The following is a 15,995-nucleotide window of genomic DNA, read 5'->3' on the forward strand; positions in this document are numbered from 1 at the left end:
TCCCCCATCCTGGGCACCTTCTTTTAATAATGTCCCCCATCCTGGGCACCTTCTTTTAATAATGTCCCCCATCCTGAGCACCTTCTTTTAATAATGTCCCCCATCCTGTCACTCTCTTCCAACACAATTAAGAAAGAAAATATATTTTTTTATCATCTTGCATTCTCTCAGGATATTGAGTGTTCTCTTCCATAGCTATAGCCATATATATATATATATATATATATATATATATATATATATATATATATATATATATATATATATAAATACTATATAGACCTGCTCTGTTGTTCGCTCATTGGTCTCTCTGTGAAGATCGTATCTCCTCTCTCTATAAATATACATTTTCATACTGGCAACTAGAAACAGAAAAACAGACTTTTTAACTTTTCTGTGTAGACTGGGACATGTTCTGCAGAGTCATCTCAATATCTGGGATTTTGCTATTGGAGGCTTATATATGGCAGAAAAGTAACTATAGTCCCTAGATATCCTGATCTGCACTGCTGGCATCTTTCTGGTACTGACTGTTGTAAAAATAAAGGCCTGTTATGTAATATTCAATAGGTTCAGAACATTATATGAGTTTCTCCCTTCCCATCTCGTCCTAGAATACTACAAATGGTATTAGCGTTATATCCCCAAGCTCTATAGTGATGAGATGACCCTTCTGACCCTGCCCTCCACAAGTGTGCAGAGGCTGCCCTTTAACGAAAATGAGTAGACTCTACTGACATTGCCTTCTGATAACAATGAGATGACTCTGTTAACTCCTCCTTTGACTGTACCAACCTCGTCCTATGATCATGAGATGACTCCGCCCTTTAACGATAAGGAGACGCCTCTGCTGACCTTACCCAATGACAACAATCAGATGACTCTGTTGCTTCCACCCTTTACTGATAAGGAGATAGCTGTACTAACCTCATTCTGTTATGATCATGAAATGACTCTGCTGATTCTGCCCTAGTGTTACGGGGGGACTGGCGGATTAGGACCAGGGGGTATAGATCCCAATCGCCAGTCAGGGCCCACCATGGTCCAGATGGTAATGGAGCTGCTGGCATCCTGTGGGTTAGGCGGAGACTATAGAGCTGGATGGCTCTGAGATAACCCAGGGAACCGGTCACGGGAGTAGTGACACATCAGACCGGACGACAACCCAGTTAGCGTTTTGGTGGAATTGGCGCAACCCCGACCATGTATGCAGGGAACACGTCAGGCCGGATGGTGACCAGGTAGCGTTGACCGAGAAGGCCGCCGCGACAGCGCCCTGTCGTCCACATGTGTCAGACACGACAGGCCGAGCGGTCCTTCGATTAGCGTTTGTGGTCACTACACGAATGGCCACGTGTGTAGAGGACACATCAGGCCAAGGGATCACACCAGTAGCGTTGACTGGGAAGCCAAGGAGGATAATAGGCTCACACACCCAATCCTGGAACACCCTGTTAACTCCACAGGGGTCCTGGGGTATGCTGTCCGTGCGCGTAGGAGGCACAACCGAACAGGTGGCGCAACAGGTGCGTTGTCCGTGTGCGTAGAGAGCACTCTCGGACAGGTGACGCAGCAGGTATGCTGTCCGTGTGCGTAGGAGGCACAACTGGACAGGTGACGCAGCATCTGCAGCCCAGTTAACGCCACTGGACTGCTATAGCACAACAGGAACGGCAGCAAGGAAGCACGGCGCCTGACCCTCATGTGCCAAGCCACGAATCTTGGCGTGACAGGCACTGTTCGCCTAGACCTACCTACCGCTTCCAACAAGGCTTATGCCACCATGAATTCTAAGTGAAGACTGCACACCTCCATGTTGTCTCCAGCCCCTTTTATGACCTGGGTCCACCCCAAACCCAGGGTGGAACCACCAAGGTCCAATAGCAGAGTGCCATGTCATCAGCGACGTCACCAGCGGCCTATCCGGAACCGCCACGTCATTGATGACCTCATGGCAGCCACGCCCCAAACACTTCACCAGTCATCTTCCGACGACCAATGGTGAGGTGCCAGATCATAGGGGCGGGCCTCTGCGAGCCAGTCTGGAGTAGCCACGTCATCAGGACACCTGACATCTTCTGCCCTATCAGGGCCTGCCACCTCACGGACATGCTCAGTGAGGTCCTTACCAGACCTAGCCTCTGATGCACTAAGTGTCTGAGCATGCCCAGTAGCCTGAACAACAGACTCAGAAATCAGACTATCTGCCTGAGCATGCTCAGTAGGCACATCCCAGAACTTAGACGAAGTCCAAGTACCTGTGCAAAGAGGCTGTTAGGGTTAATTGTGGGAGCATGCTCAGTAGCCTGAACTGAGGACTTAGTCTCAGAAATGGCACTATCAGGCTGAGCATGCTCAGTAGGCAAAACACCGGGCTTAGACTCTGGCTGGGGTAAATCGGCGCGCGCATGCGCACTAGCCGCCTCTCCACACTTAGACTTTGTGGAAGGAGCAGCCAACTGGACGACCCGAGGCATGGCCAAGAACGGCAGCCGGCGCCTGGGCGCAACAGGAACCGCACCAGGCTGCTTGCGGCTATGGCGGCACCGGTTTGTAACACCTAGTCTACACAGTAAATCAGAAAAGTGGAAATGTCAGCCTTTTGTCTGTGTTTTAGTGGGCAAAGTGAAAACTGGTTAGAGAGTTAAAGAGTGGAGAACCATGATCCTATGATGTAATGATAGCGGGGCATTCTAAAGAATTGGGGGGAAGAGCCTAAGCACTGTGGGGATAGGGCTCACCTGACTCTTAATTTGGCCGGACACTTATTGCAGGCCAGGAGTAAAATTTAGGGTAACTTCATAGTTTCTTGTAGTTGTGAAAATTCCTACAGGTAAAATAAGTTTTGAACGCGTCACCAATATTCTAAGTAAATATATCTCTAAAGGTGCTATTGCCATAAATTTCTCACCAGATGTCGGTAACAACCCGTCCAATCCACACAGGCAAAGAAATCAAATCTTAGATGTCCATACATTTAGTGATATGTAATAATAAGAAATGACACAGGGAAAAAGTATTGAACACGTGAAGAAAGAAAGATGCAAAAAGCAGCTGAAATCTATCAGTAATTAGAAATAAATCCTGACACTAAGTGAAAAATAATATCATCTGGTTCAACTGATGGCCGATAATAAGGTACCTCATTACCAGGGTGCCACACAAGAAACATCTCATGATGGGTAAAACCAGTGAGCTGTCTCAAGAGCTTCACAACAGTCTTGTTGCAAAATGTACTGATGGCGTTGGTTATAGAAGAATTTCTAAATTATTAACATAATCCAGAAGTTGAAATAACATCATTTCTCCATAAACCGGCCACGACCCCGTGCTCCCCACAAGATTTCAGACAAGATAGTGAAAGGAATGATCAGAAGAGTTGTCCAAGAGCCAAAGACACCTGTGGAGGCTACAGAAAGACCTGGGATTAGCAGGTACAACTATTTCACAGAAAACAATAAGTAATGCACTCCCCCTCCAGGGCCTATGTGCACGCTCCTGTATGTATGCTCCTGTATGCACGCTCCTGTATGCTCCTGTATGCACGCTCCTGTATGCACGCTCCTGTATGCGCGCTCTTGTATGTATGCTCCTGTATGCACGCTCCTGTGTGCACGCTCCTGTATGCACGCTCCTGTATGCACGCTCCTGTATGTATGCTCCTGTATGTATGCTCCTGTATGCACGCTCCTGTATGTATGCTCCTGTATGCACGCTCCTGTAGGCACTATATGCACGCTCCTGTATGCACGCTCCTGTATACACGCTCCTGTATGCACGCTCCTGTATGCACACTTCTATATGCACGCTCCTGTATGCACGCTCCTGTAGGCACGCTCCTGTATGCACGCTCCTGTATGCACACTCCTGTGTGCACGCTCCTGTATGCACGCTCCTGTATGCACGCTTCTGTATGCACTCTCCTGTATGCACGATCATGTATACACGCTCCTGTATACACGCTCCTGTATGCACGCTCCTGTATGCACGATCATGTATACACGCTCCTGTATGCACGATCATGTATGCACACTTCTGTATGCACGATCATGTATACACGCTCCTGTATACACGCTCCTGTATGCACGCTCCTGTATACACGCTCCTGTATGCACGCTCCTGTATGCACGCTCCTGTATGCACGCTCCTGTATACACACTCCTGTATGCACGCTCCTGTATACACACTCCTGTATGCACGCTCCTTGTATACACGCTCCTGTATGCACGCTCCTGTATACACGCTCCTGTATGCACGCTCCTGTATACACACTCCTGTATGCACGCTCCTGTATGCACGCTCCTGTATGCACGCTCCTGCATGCACGGTCACCACGCAAAACTTCATTGCTGAACAAAAAGAAGTTTCAAATGCATTTAAAGTTTACTCAAGAACATTTAGACAAGTTTGTGAAATATCGGAGAATATAGTCTGGTCAGAGGAGACCAAAACTGAACTCTTTGGAGGCCATAATACACCATGTTTGGAGGCCAAAAGGCAAATTACCCCAAAAACACCAACAGTGAGGTGTGGAGGTGGGAACATCATGGTGTGGGGCTGTTTTTCAGCAGACGACACTGGCATACTTTATATAATTGAAGGAAGGATGAATGGACAAATGTACAGAGACATTCCTGATAAACATCTGCTGCATCTACCAGGAGGATGAGGATGAGACGAGGGAGGACATTTCAGCAAGACACTGACCCCAAACACACGGCCAAGAAAATAAACCTGCTATAATGGCCGAGCCGATCACCAGAGCTGAACCCAATAGAAAATGTCTGGAAGGAACTAAAGCTCAGAGTTAATAGAAGGAGCGGGGACCTGCAGGATGTGAGGAGTGTGTGTGGAAGAATGGGCCAAAATCCCACCCGAGCAACGCAGGCGACTAGTGTCAGGAGGAGTCTGGAGGCTTCATCACCAACAAAGGCTTCTGTATGAAGTATTAATTACATTTCAGTAACGTGTTCATTTCTCATTATCACACATAATTTATGGACATCTATGGTTTAATTGCGTTGCCTGTGTGGATTGGATGGGTTGTTACTGACATCTAGTGAGAAATTCATGTCAATAGCACCTTTAGAAATATTTTTACTGACGTGTTCAATACTTATTTCACCGGCTGTATATCCTTGCAGTATTATTACTCTGTAGAGATATGTCTCCCATAGCACAGCACTAGCTCATACATTACTCTTGCGGCCGGTGACACCCGGGCTCTACATGTACTTAACACTAACTGCGGTGTTTACAGACACTCTTCTGCTAACGTAAACCGGCCGAGGAAAAAAAAGTGCACGCAATCAATATAACACAGAGGAAGCTTGTCAATTTATACAGAGGTGTTTATGACTGTAGTGTAGCCGGATCCAGCAAACACCGGCTCATTAAAGTTTAACGCTCAGCAGCAGCCGACAATCTCAGGTCACCGGTATCAGAGAGAAGAGCGAGAGCCGCAAAGAGTTGTAAGAGATTCTTCCTCCAGTTGGCTGAAGTGGAAAACAAAATAACACAAAAAACAATATATATACAGTACAGACCAAAAGTTTGGACACACCTTCTCATTCAAAGAGTTTTCTTTATTTTCATGACTCTGAAAATTGTAGATTCACATTGAAGGCATCAAAACTATGAATTATCACATGTGGAATGAAATACTTAACAAAAAAGTGTGAAAGAACTGAAAATATGTCTTCTATTCTAGGTTCTTCAAAGTAGCCACCTTTTGCTTTGATTACTGCTGTGCACACTCTTGGCATTCTCTTGATGAGCTTCAAGAGGTAGTCACCGGAAATGGTTTTCCAACAGTCTTGAAGGAGTTCCCAGAGATGCTTAGCACTTGTTGGCCCTTTTGCCTTCACTCTGCGGTCCAGCTCACCCCAAACCATCTCGATTGGGTTCAGGTCTGGTGACTGTGGAGGCCAGGTCATCTGCCGTAGCACCCAAACTTGTGAACAGCACTCATACATGGTCAACATGGGAAAGACAAAGGAGCATTCCAAGGCCATCAGAGACAAGATCGTGGAGGGTCACAAGGCTGGCAAGGGGTACAAAACCCTTTCCAAGGAGTTGGGCCTACCTGTCTCCACTGTTGGGAGCATCATCCGGAAGTGGAAGGCTTATGGAACTACTGTTAGCCTTCCACGGCCTGGACAGCCTTTGAAAGTTTCCACCCGTGCCGAGGCCAGGCTTGTCCGAAGAGTCAAGGCTAACCCAAGGACAACAAGGAAGGAGCTCCGGGAAGATCTCATGGCAGTGGGGACATTGGTTTCAGTCAATACCATAAGTAACGTACTCCACCGCAATGGTCTCCATTCCAGACGACCCCGTAAGGTACCTTTACTTTCAAAGCGTCATGTCTACAGTTTGTTCATGATCACTTGGAGGACTCTGAGACAGACTGGTTCAAGGTTCTCTGGTCTGATGAGACCAAGATCGAGATCTTTGGTGCCAACCACACACGTGACGTTTGGAGACTGGATGGCACTGCATACGACCCCAAGAATACCATCCCTACAGTCAAGCATGGTGGTGGCAGCATCATGCTGTGGGGCTGTTTCTCAGCCAAGGGGCCTGGCCATCTGGTCCGCATCCATGGGAAGATGGATAGCACGGCCTACCTGGAGATTTTGGCCAAGAACCTCCGCTCCTCCATCAAGGATCTTAAGATGGGTCGTCATTTCATCTTCCAACAAGACAACGACCCAAAACACACAGCCAAGAAAACCAAGGCCTGGTTCAAGAGGGAAAAAATCAAGGTGTTGCAGTGGCCTAGTCAGTCTCCTGACCTTAACCCAATAGAAAACTTGTGGAAGGAGCTCAAGATTAAAGTCCACATGAGACACCCAAAGAACCTAGATAACTTGGAGAAGATCTGCATGGAGGAGTGGGCCAAGATAACTCCAGAGACCTGTGCCGGCCTGATCAGGTCTTATAAAAGACAATTATTAGCTGTAATTGCAAACAAGGGTTATTCCACAAAATATTAAACCTAGGGGTTGAATAATAATTGACCCACACTTTTATGTTGAAAATTTATTAAAATTTAACTGAGCAACATAACTTGTTGGTTTGTAAGATTTATGCATCTGTTAATAAATCCTGCTCTTGTTTGAAGTTTGCAGGCTCTAACTTATTTGCATCTTATCCAACCTGCTAAATCTGCAGGGGGTTGAAGACTACTTGTAGGCACTGTATATATATATAAAAGCTCCCTGGCTTTACCCATCATGAGATGTTTCTTGTGTGTCAGTTTTTAGAAGCCATCAGTTGAATATATATTATTATTATTATTATTTTGGGGTTTTTTTTACATTTTTTTCAAACCTTTATAGTAATAATATTGACTAAAGTCTAAAAACAATTAAAAAACAAAAACCCATGAATATAAATAATATATAATAATAAGTGTAAAAATAGTAAAAAAAAATCAATTAAATACAGGTAATTGTATCAATAAAACAAAGAATAAAAGTAGATATAAAGATATGAGAGGAATAAGATAATATAATGGGATCTGTACTTACAGCAAATTTTGCGTAAGTGAATAGTGTGAGAAAGTATAAGGACCTTTGTATTAGATCTTACCTGAGAAATCGGCTTCTTTCTCCTTTTATGAGCCACAATTTTTTTCTTCCTCCCTCCTTTTGGACTCATCATTCTCTCTGAAAAATACCCCAGCACAACCCCATCTTGCTCAAGATAAAATGAAGGGGCAGCGCAGTGAGGTATGAGGTTTTTGTCACGGGTGTGTCACACTGGACTGACAGTGCTGTGGTGTCCGGCTGTAGAAGGTCACAGCGTTTGACTGCGCAAACTGCTCCCTGACGTTTCCTGCTTGGGGTTTGTCCCTTTCGCTTTAGGACCCTGCTGAGTTCCTCACATTTTACTTGTTTATCATCAGCACTTCCCTTTGTGTGCTTAAATACTCTCATTCCCCCTTGGTCTTGGCTGGAGATAGACTTAAAACCTATACAAACTCTGGATGCAAGCAGGCGGCTTGCACTCATCTAAAGAAAAATTGTTGGTCTTTGCTGTACTTCTTCCTAAGGCATCTTGAGATAAGTTGTTCATGGCTTTCACCTTGTCTGTGCTCCCTGTGTCGCCTTTAGTGCTTAGTGGCATTGAGTAAGCGTTCATCCCATCCTAGGGCCCAGTTCTAGGGTCAGGTATCCGGCTCGGCGCATAGGTACGGAACCTATCTAGGGTGGAGAGGGAACCAGAGGCCAGGGGTCGCTTGGTTAGGGGTCACCATCTCCTCCTTCCCTACACACCGGGTTTCCATTCCCTTCCCTTTTGTTGTTCGCTTGGTACTTCCCCGTACCCAGCGCGACAGTTACACCTCCTATTATATTCTATGGAGAAGGGAAAATGGTGAGAAGAACAGAGTAAGAAAAGAGAAAAACAGAGAGTTTGTGCTGAGCTTTCTAACAAGTCTTTTATCTCTCCCAGAGCTGCATTCACATCTACACTGCTCAGTACTGCTGTATAATGTCCTCCATGCTGCTGCTATCTGCATTCACATCTACACTGCTCAGTGCTGCTGTATAATGTCCTCCATGCTGCTGCTATCTGCATTCACATTTACACTGCTCAGTGCTGCTGTATAATGTCCTCCATGCTGCTGATATCTGCATTCACATCTACACTGCTCAGTGCTGCTGTATAATGTCCTCCATGCTGCTGCTTCCTGCATTCACATCTACACTGCTGCTGTATAATGTCCTCCATGCTGCTGATATCTGCATTCACATCTACACTGCTCAGTGCTGCTGTATAATGTCCTCCATGCTGCTGCTATCTGCATTCACATCTACACTGCTCAGTGCTGCTGTATAATGTCCTCCATGCTGCTGCTTCCTGCATTCACATCTACACTGCTAAGTGCTGCTGTATAATGTCCTCCATGCTGCTGCTATCTGCATTCACATCTACACTGCTCAGTACTGCTGTATAATGTCCTCCATGCTGCTACTTCCTGCATTCACATCTATACTGCTCAGTACTGCTGTATAATGTCCTCCATGCTGCTGCTTCCTGCATTCACATCTACACTGCTCAGTGCTGCTGTATAGTGTCCTCCATGCTGCTGCTATCTGCATTCACATCTACACTGCTCAGTACTGCTGTATAATATCCTCCATGCTGCTGCTTCCTGCATTCACATCTACACTGCTGCTGTATAATGTCCTCCATGCTGCTGATATCTGCATTCACATCTATACTGCTCAGTACTGCTGTATAATGTCCTCCATGCTGCTGCTTCCTGCATTCACATCTACACTGCTCAGTGCTGCTGTATAGTGTCCTCCATGCTGCTGCTATCTGCATTCACATCTACACTGCTCAGTACTGCTGTATAATATCCTCCATGCTGCTGCTTCCTGCATTCACATCTACACTGCTCAGTACTGCTGTATAATGTCCTCCATGCAGCTGCTATCTGGATTCACATCTACACTGCTCAGTGCTGCTGTATAATGTCCTCCATGCTGCTGCTATCTGGATTCATATCTACACTGCTCAGTACTGCTGTATAATGTCCTCCATGCTGCTGCTTCCTGCATTCACATCTACACTGCTCAGTGCTGCTGTATAATGTCCTCCATTCTGCTGCTATCTGCATTCACATCTACACTACTCAGTACTGCTGTATAATGTCCTCCATGCTGCTGCTATCTGCATTCACAGCTACACTGCTCAGTGCTGCTGTATAATGTCCTCCATGCTGCTGCTATCTGGATTCACATCTACACTGCTCAGTACTGCTGTATAATGTCCTCCATGCTGCTGCTTCCTGCATTCACCTCTACACTGCTCAGTGCTGCTGTATAATGTCCGCCATGCTGCTGCTATCTGGATTCACATCTACACTGCTCAGCACTGCTGTATAATCTCTCCTATGCGGCTGCTTCTGCTTAAGTACCACCCTCATGATTTAGAGGGGTTGTCTCGTCACCTTTTATCTTCAGGGGAAGGGATAAATGCACAAAAGCAAAGGATGGGCCCTACACCGATCCTCAGAACAGGGGTCTTAAGACCCCCTTGTATGTAGTGCAACTCATCCATTCACTTCTATGAGAGCAAGGTCTCATAGAAGTGAATGGAGTAATGAAGAAGGTCACCAATCTGTTTCCAGTTTTTAAGACCACCCTCCTTAGGTTTTGGGGGGGATTCAGGGCTTGTACCTCAGCTATTGTACATTTATTCTTTATATATCAGCCCCTCTTTAGTTATCAAAGACAAGTAGTGCTCTGTGAGGGAGAGGGAGGAGGGAGATGAAGCTGACATCTGACATTCTCAAGGAAAAGAGGCGTTACCTTTATAACCCCACCCCCGGAGATCATCCTGGAGTATAAAGGGGTTATCGCCCATACTTTGTCACAACCACAAATAAAAACCTACATAGTATGAATTTCTTACCAACGGGAATCTATCAAAAGTATCATGGATAGTCCAGGACATTGCCCTTTAAATTGTATTTTTTTATATATAAGGTTTCTAAGTGAATAATGACTAAAAAGCAAATAATAAAATGAAAAAATAAAATATTTAATAAAAAAAAAAAAAAGTTTGCTTTGGTAATTGAAGCAGCTGAGCAGAGACGTAGTTTACCTTCCCGCGACCTGAGATTAGTAATATTTTCTCCGAGGTCCATGATATAGAGGACAAGGATGAGGAGGAGGAGGAGGAGGAGGCCTGAGGTTCTGCTGAGCGGCCATCATCCTGATCCAGTCATGCAGATAACTCGTCCGGTCGGGGATGTGTACATAGTCACGTCTGACGGGGTTAATGTATATAATGGAGGGCACAACCTCACGTAGTCAGGCAGGACACCGGCCCCCCAGGACTTTTCTTGTCAGTTAGATTAATAGAAAAAGACCTAAGTGGAAATCTAGTGGTGAAGAAAAAAAAAACATAGAAAACTATTCACACAATGCCGTAATAAAAAAATATATATATTATTTTGTTGTAATAGTTAAATATAATATTCTTCGGCTTTGCTGTGTAGACTCGGTCAGAGCTGCAGAGTCATCTCGTCATCTATAGATAATGTTATGGTAATGGAGGCCTGCATGCGGTATGAAAGGTATAGAAATACCCCCTTAGAGGCGGGGTAGTTATAGACATGTCACTGACTATTCACTCTCAGATGTCTTATACCGCAGACTTGGTGCCACGCTGCGTGCAGACAGAAGAAGAAGGATGTCTTTAATATTGGCACCCCAATAAATATATGTAATACCCACATTATTAATGTAGGTAGGACCTCAACTAAGTATATAGCATTGGTCTCAAGTCCTCCAGCACTGCACTGGAGCAGCCATCACTCTGCAGTAATATTGAGAGGACTCTGCTGACCCTGCACTCTAATGATAATGAGAGGACTCTGCTGACCCTGCCCTCTAATGATAATGGGATGACTCTGCTGACCCTGCCCTCTAATGATAATGGGATGACTCTGCTGACTCTGCCCTCTAATGATAATGGGATGACTCTGCTGACCCTGAACTCTAATGATGAAATGACTCTGCTGACCCTACCCTCTAATGATCATGAGATGATTCTGCTGACCTTCCCCTCTAATGATAATGAGGTGACTCTTCTGACTCTTTTCTCTAATAATAATGAGATGACTCTGCTGACCCTTCCTTCTAATGATAAGAGATGACTCTGCTGACCCTATCCTCTAATGATAATGAGATGACTCTGCTGACCCTGCCCTCTGATAATGAGATGACTCTGCTGACCCTGCCCTCTGATAATGAGATGACTCTGCTGACCCTGCCCTCTAATGGTAATGAGATGACTCTGCTGACCCTGCCCTCTAATGGTAATGAGATGACTCTGAAGACCCTATCCTCTACTGATAATGAAATTACTCTGCCGATCCTGAACTCTAATGATGAGATGACTCTGTTGACTCTGCCCTCTATTGATAATGAGATTACTCTGATGACCTGTGCCTTTAGTGATAATAATGAATAATGATAATGAAATAACTCTGCTGATCTGTGCAGCCCCTGTCCTAAGTGATCAGGAGATGACTCTACTGCCCCTGTCTTCTAGTGATAATAAGATGACTCTGCTGACCCTGCCCTTTAATGATGATGATATAACTCTACTGACCCTGCTCTCTTGTGACTGATATGCCTCTGTTGTCCCTTCCCTTTTATGATAAGGAGATGGCTCTGCTGACTCTGCCCCAGTCTACACAGCAAATCCGAAATTGAGAATTCAGCTGCAAAAAAATAGGGAATGTCTGCTCTTCATCGGCCAATGTTTAACGTAGAACAATGCAGTAATTTGTATATGAATAGTCACATACAGAGAATATATATATTTATTTATAAATATGCAAATATTCTGCCATTCACTGATGATACATTCTCTGTAAAGAAATCCAGCTGCTCGGAGACGTCACCAGACTCATCCCTCAGGCTGGAAATTTTGACCTTGTTTTTTTTTTCCTATTTATTTATTAATTATTTTTTTTCTTTTTTTTTTAAAGTTAACCCCGTCATTGCCCAAAGAGACTGGAGTAACGTGGAGCGTCGAGCAATGTGACGAGCCGCAGATGAAAAGGGATGAACATTGGATATTTGTGGAGTTAAGTCTGAATACAGCCGGGAATGTATCCGTACGGTGCAATAACGACGGTAAATGATCTCACCGCTCCATGATTAACTCTGTGAATGAGTCACCATTACTATATCTGTAGCACAAGGAAGGTGGGGGGCGCCTGGGGGGGCGAACGTTCACCAACTACATGTGCACTGAAAACTTTATAGATTACTGTGGCAACGACACGGAGAAGCGGGGGCACAAACTTAATCAAGTTAGACCATTACGGCAATGAGATATCTAAAGACCAACAGAAGAAAAGATAAATAAAAAAATCCTGGTTGGCTAGGGGAACGAAAACTGGCAGAGAAGGGCGCAAATATAGATAGACATGTGATTAGATAAGGAAAAATGTTTAATACCCAATGTTCTAGAATAAAGGAAGTGATACTGATAAATCCCTGGTGGTCTAGCGTATAAAAATAGTTAATATCTTTTATTTTTCCTGGTGGTCTAGAGCAGTATAGCAGTTTCAGTGTACAGGACTAGTTAATATTCACTAGCCTAGAGTAGAGAAGTTAGTGTCTATTTCCCTGGTGGTCTAGAGTAGAGGAGGAGTTAGTGTCTATTTCCCTGGTGGCCTAGAGTAGAGGAGGAGTTAGTGTCTATTTCCCTGGTGGCCTAGAGTAGAGGAGGAGTTAGTGTCTATTTCCCTGGTGGTCTAAAGTAGAGGAGAAGTTAGTGTCTATTTCCCTGGTGGCCTAGAGTAGAGGAGGAGTTAGTGTCTATTTCCCTGGTGGCCTAGAGTAGAGGAGAATTTAGTGTCTATTTCCCTGGTGGCCTAGAGTAGAGGAGAAGTTAGTGTCTATTTCCCTGGTGGCCTAGAGTAGAGGAGGAGTTAGTGTCTATTTCCCTGGTGGTCTAGAGTAGAGGAGAAGTTAGTGTCTATTTCCCTGGTGGCCTAGAGTAGAGGAGAAGTTAGTGTCTATTTCTCTGGTGGTCTAGAATAGAGGAGGAGTTAGTGTCTATTTCCCTGGTGGTCTAGAGTAGAGGAGGAGTTAGTGTCTATTTCCCTGGTGGCCTAGAGTAGAGGAGGAGTTAGTGTCTATTTCCCTGGTGGCCTAGAGTAGAGGAGAAGTTAGTGTCTATTTCTCTGGTGGTCTAGAATAGAGGAGGACTTAGTGTCTATTTCCCTGGTGGCCTAAAGTAGAGGAGAAGTTAGTGTCTATTTCTCTGGTGGTCTAGAATAGAGGAGGAGTTAGTGTCTATTTCCCTGGTGGTCTAGAGTAGAGGAGGAGTTAGTGTCTATTTCCCTGGTGGCCTAGAGTAGAGGAGGAGTTAGTGTCTATTTCCCTGGTGGCCTAGAGTAGAGGAGGAGTTAGTGTCTATTTCCCTGGTGGTCTAGAGTAGAGGAGAAGTTAGTGTCTATTTCTCTGGTGGTCTAGAATAGAGGAGGAGTTAGTGTCTATTTCCCTGGTGGTCTAGAGTAGAGGAGGTGTTAGTGTCTATTTCCCTGGTGGTCTAGAGTAGAGGAGGAGTTAGTGTCTATTTCTCTGGTGGCCTAGAGTAGAGGAGAAGTTAGTGTCTATTTCCCTGGTGGCCTAGAGTAGAGGAGGAGTTAGTGTCTATTTCCCTGGTGGCCTAGAGTAGAGGAGAAGTTAGTGTCTATTTCCCTGGTGGCCTAGAGTAGAGGAGAAGTTAGTGTCTATTTCCCTGGTGGCCTAGAGTAGAGGAGAAGTTAGTGTCTATTTCCCTGGTGGCCTAGAGTAGAGGAGTTAGTGTCTATTTCCCTGGTGGCCTAGAGTAGAGGAGAAGTTAGTGTCTATTTCTCTGGTGGTCTAGAATAGAGGAGGAGTTAGTGTCTATTTCCCTGGTGGCCTAGAGTAGAGGAGGAGTTAGTGTCTATTTCCCTGGTGGCCTAGAGTAGAGGAGAAGTTAGTGTCTATTTCTCTGGTGGTCTAGAGTAGAGGAGAAGTTAGTGTCTATTTCTCTGGTGGTCTAGAATAGAGGAGGAGTTAGTGTCAATTTCCCTGGTGGCCTAGAGTAGAGGAGGAGTTAATGTCTATTTCCCTGGTGGCCTAGAGTAGAGGAGGAGTTAGTGTCTATTTCTCTGGTGGTCTAGAATAGAGGAGGAGTTAGTGTCTATTTCCCTGGTGGCCTAGAGTAGAGGAGGTGTTAGTGTCTATTTCTCTGGTGGTCTAGAATAGAGGAGGAGTTAGTGTCTATTTCCCTGGTGGCCTAGAGTAGAGGAGGAGTTAGTGTCTATTTCCCTGGTGGCCTAGAGTAGAGGAGGAGTTAGTGTCTATTTCCCTGGTGGTCTAAAGTAGAGGAGAAGTTAGTGTCTATTTCCCTGGTGGTCTAGAGTAGAGGAGTTAGTGTCTATTTCCCTGGTGGTCTAGAGTAGAGGAGTTAGTGTCTATTTCCCTGGTGGCCTAGAGTAGAGGAGGAGTTAGTGTCTATTTCCCTGGTGGCCTAGAGTAGAGGAGTTAGTGTCTATTTCCCTGGTGGCCTAGAGTAGAGGAGGAGTTAGTGTCTATTTCCCTGGTGGCCTAGAGTAGAGGAGGAGTTAGTGTCTATTTCCCTGGTGGCCTAGAGTAGAGGAGGAGTTAGTGTCTATTTCCCTGGTGGCCTAGAGTAGATGAGAAGTTAGTGTCTATTTCCCTGGTGGCCTAGAGTAGAGGAGTTAGTGTCTATTTCCCTGGTGGCCTAGAGTAGAGGAGGAGTTAGTGTCTATTTCCCTGGTGGCCTAGAGTAGAGGAGGAGTTAGTGTCTATTTCCCTGGTGGCCTAGAGTAGAGGAGAAGTTAGTGTCTATTTCCCTGGTGGCCTAGAGTAGAGGAGTTAGTGTCTATTTCCCTGGTGGTCTAGAGTAGAGGAGTTAGTGTCTATTTCCCTGGTGGTCTAGAGTAGAGGAGTTAGTGTCTATTTCCCTGGTGGCCTAGAGTAGAGGAGGAGTTAGTGTCTATTTCCCTGGTGGCCTAGAGTAGAGGAGAAGTTAGTGTCTATTTCCCTGGTGGTCTAGAGTAGAGGAGAAGTTAGTGTCTATTTCTCTGGTGGTCTAGAGTAGAGGAGAAGTTAGTGTCTATTTCTCTGGTGGCCTAGAGTAGAGGAGAAGTTAGTGTCTATTTCCCTGGTGGTCTAGAGTAGAGGAGAAGTTAGTGTCTATTTCCCTGGTGGCCTAGAGTAGAGGAGAAGTTAGTGTCTATTTCCCTGGTGGTCTAGAGTAGAGGAGGAGTTAGTGTCTATTTCCCTGGTGGTCTAGAGTAGAGGAGAAGTTAGTGTCTATTTCCCTGGTGGCCTAGAGTAGAGGAGAAGTTAGTGTCTATTTCCCTGGTGGCCTAGAGTAGAGGAGAAGTTAGCGTCTATTTCCCTGGTGGCCTAGAGTAGAGGAGAAGTTAGTGTCTATTTCTCTGGTGGCCTAGAGTA

General features: G+C 45.3%; 1 protein-coding gene across 1 annotated transcript in view; it reads left to right on the plus strand.

Annotated features, from left to right (window-relative positions):
- CHRM2 (cholinergic receptor muscarinic 2) overlaps positions 1 to 15,995 on the plus strand; it is a 243,233-nt gene that overhangs the window by 106,868 nt on the left and 120,370 nt on the right. The window contains exon 2 of the mRNA XM_075343826.1: positions 12,518 to 12,665. The gene's annotated coding sequence lies outside the window, so the exon portion shown is untranslated. The remainder of the gene's footprint in view (positions 1 to 12,517; positions 12,666 to 15,995) is intronic.

This window comes from Anomaloglossus baeobatrachus, chromosome 4 (genome assembly GCF_048569485.1).
Source record: "Anomaloglossus baeobatrachus isolate aAnoBae1 chromosome 4, aAnoBae1.hap1, whole genome shotgun sequence".
NCBI lineage: Eukaryota > Metazoa > Chordata > Amphibia > Anura > Aromobatidae > Anomaloglossus > Anomaloglossus baeobatrachus.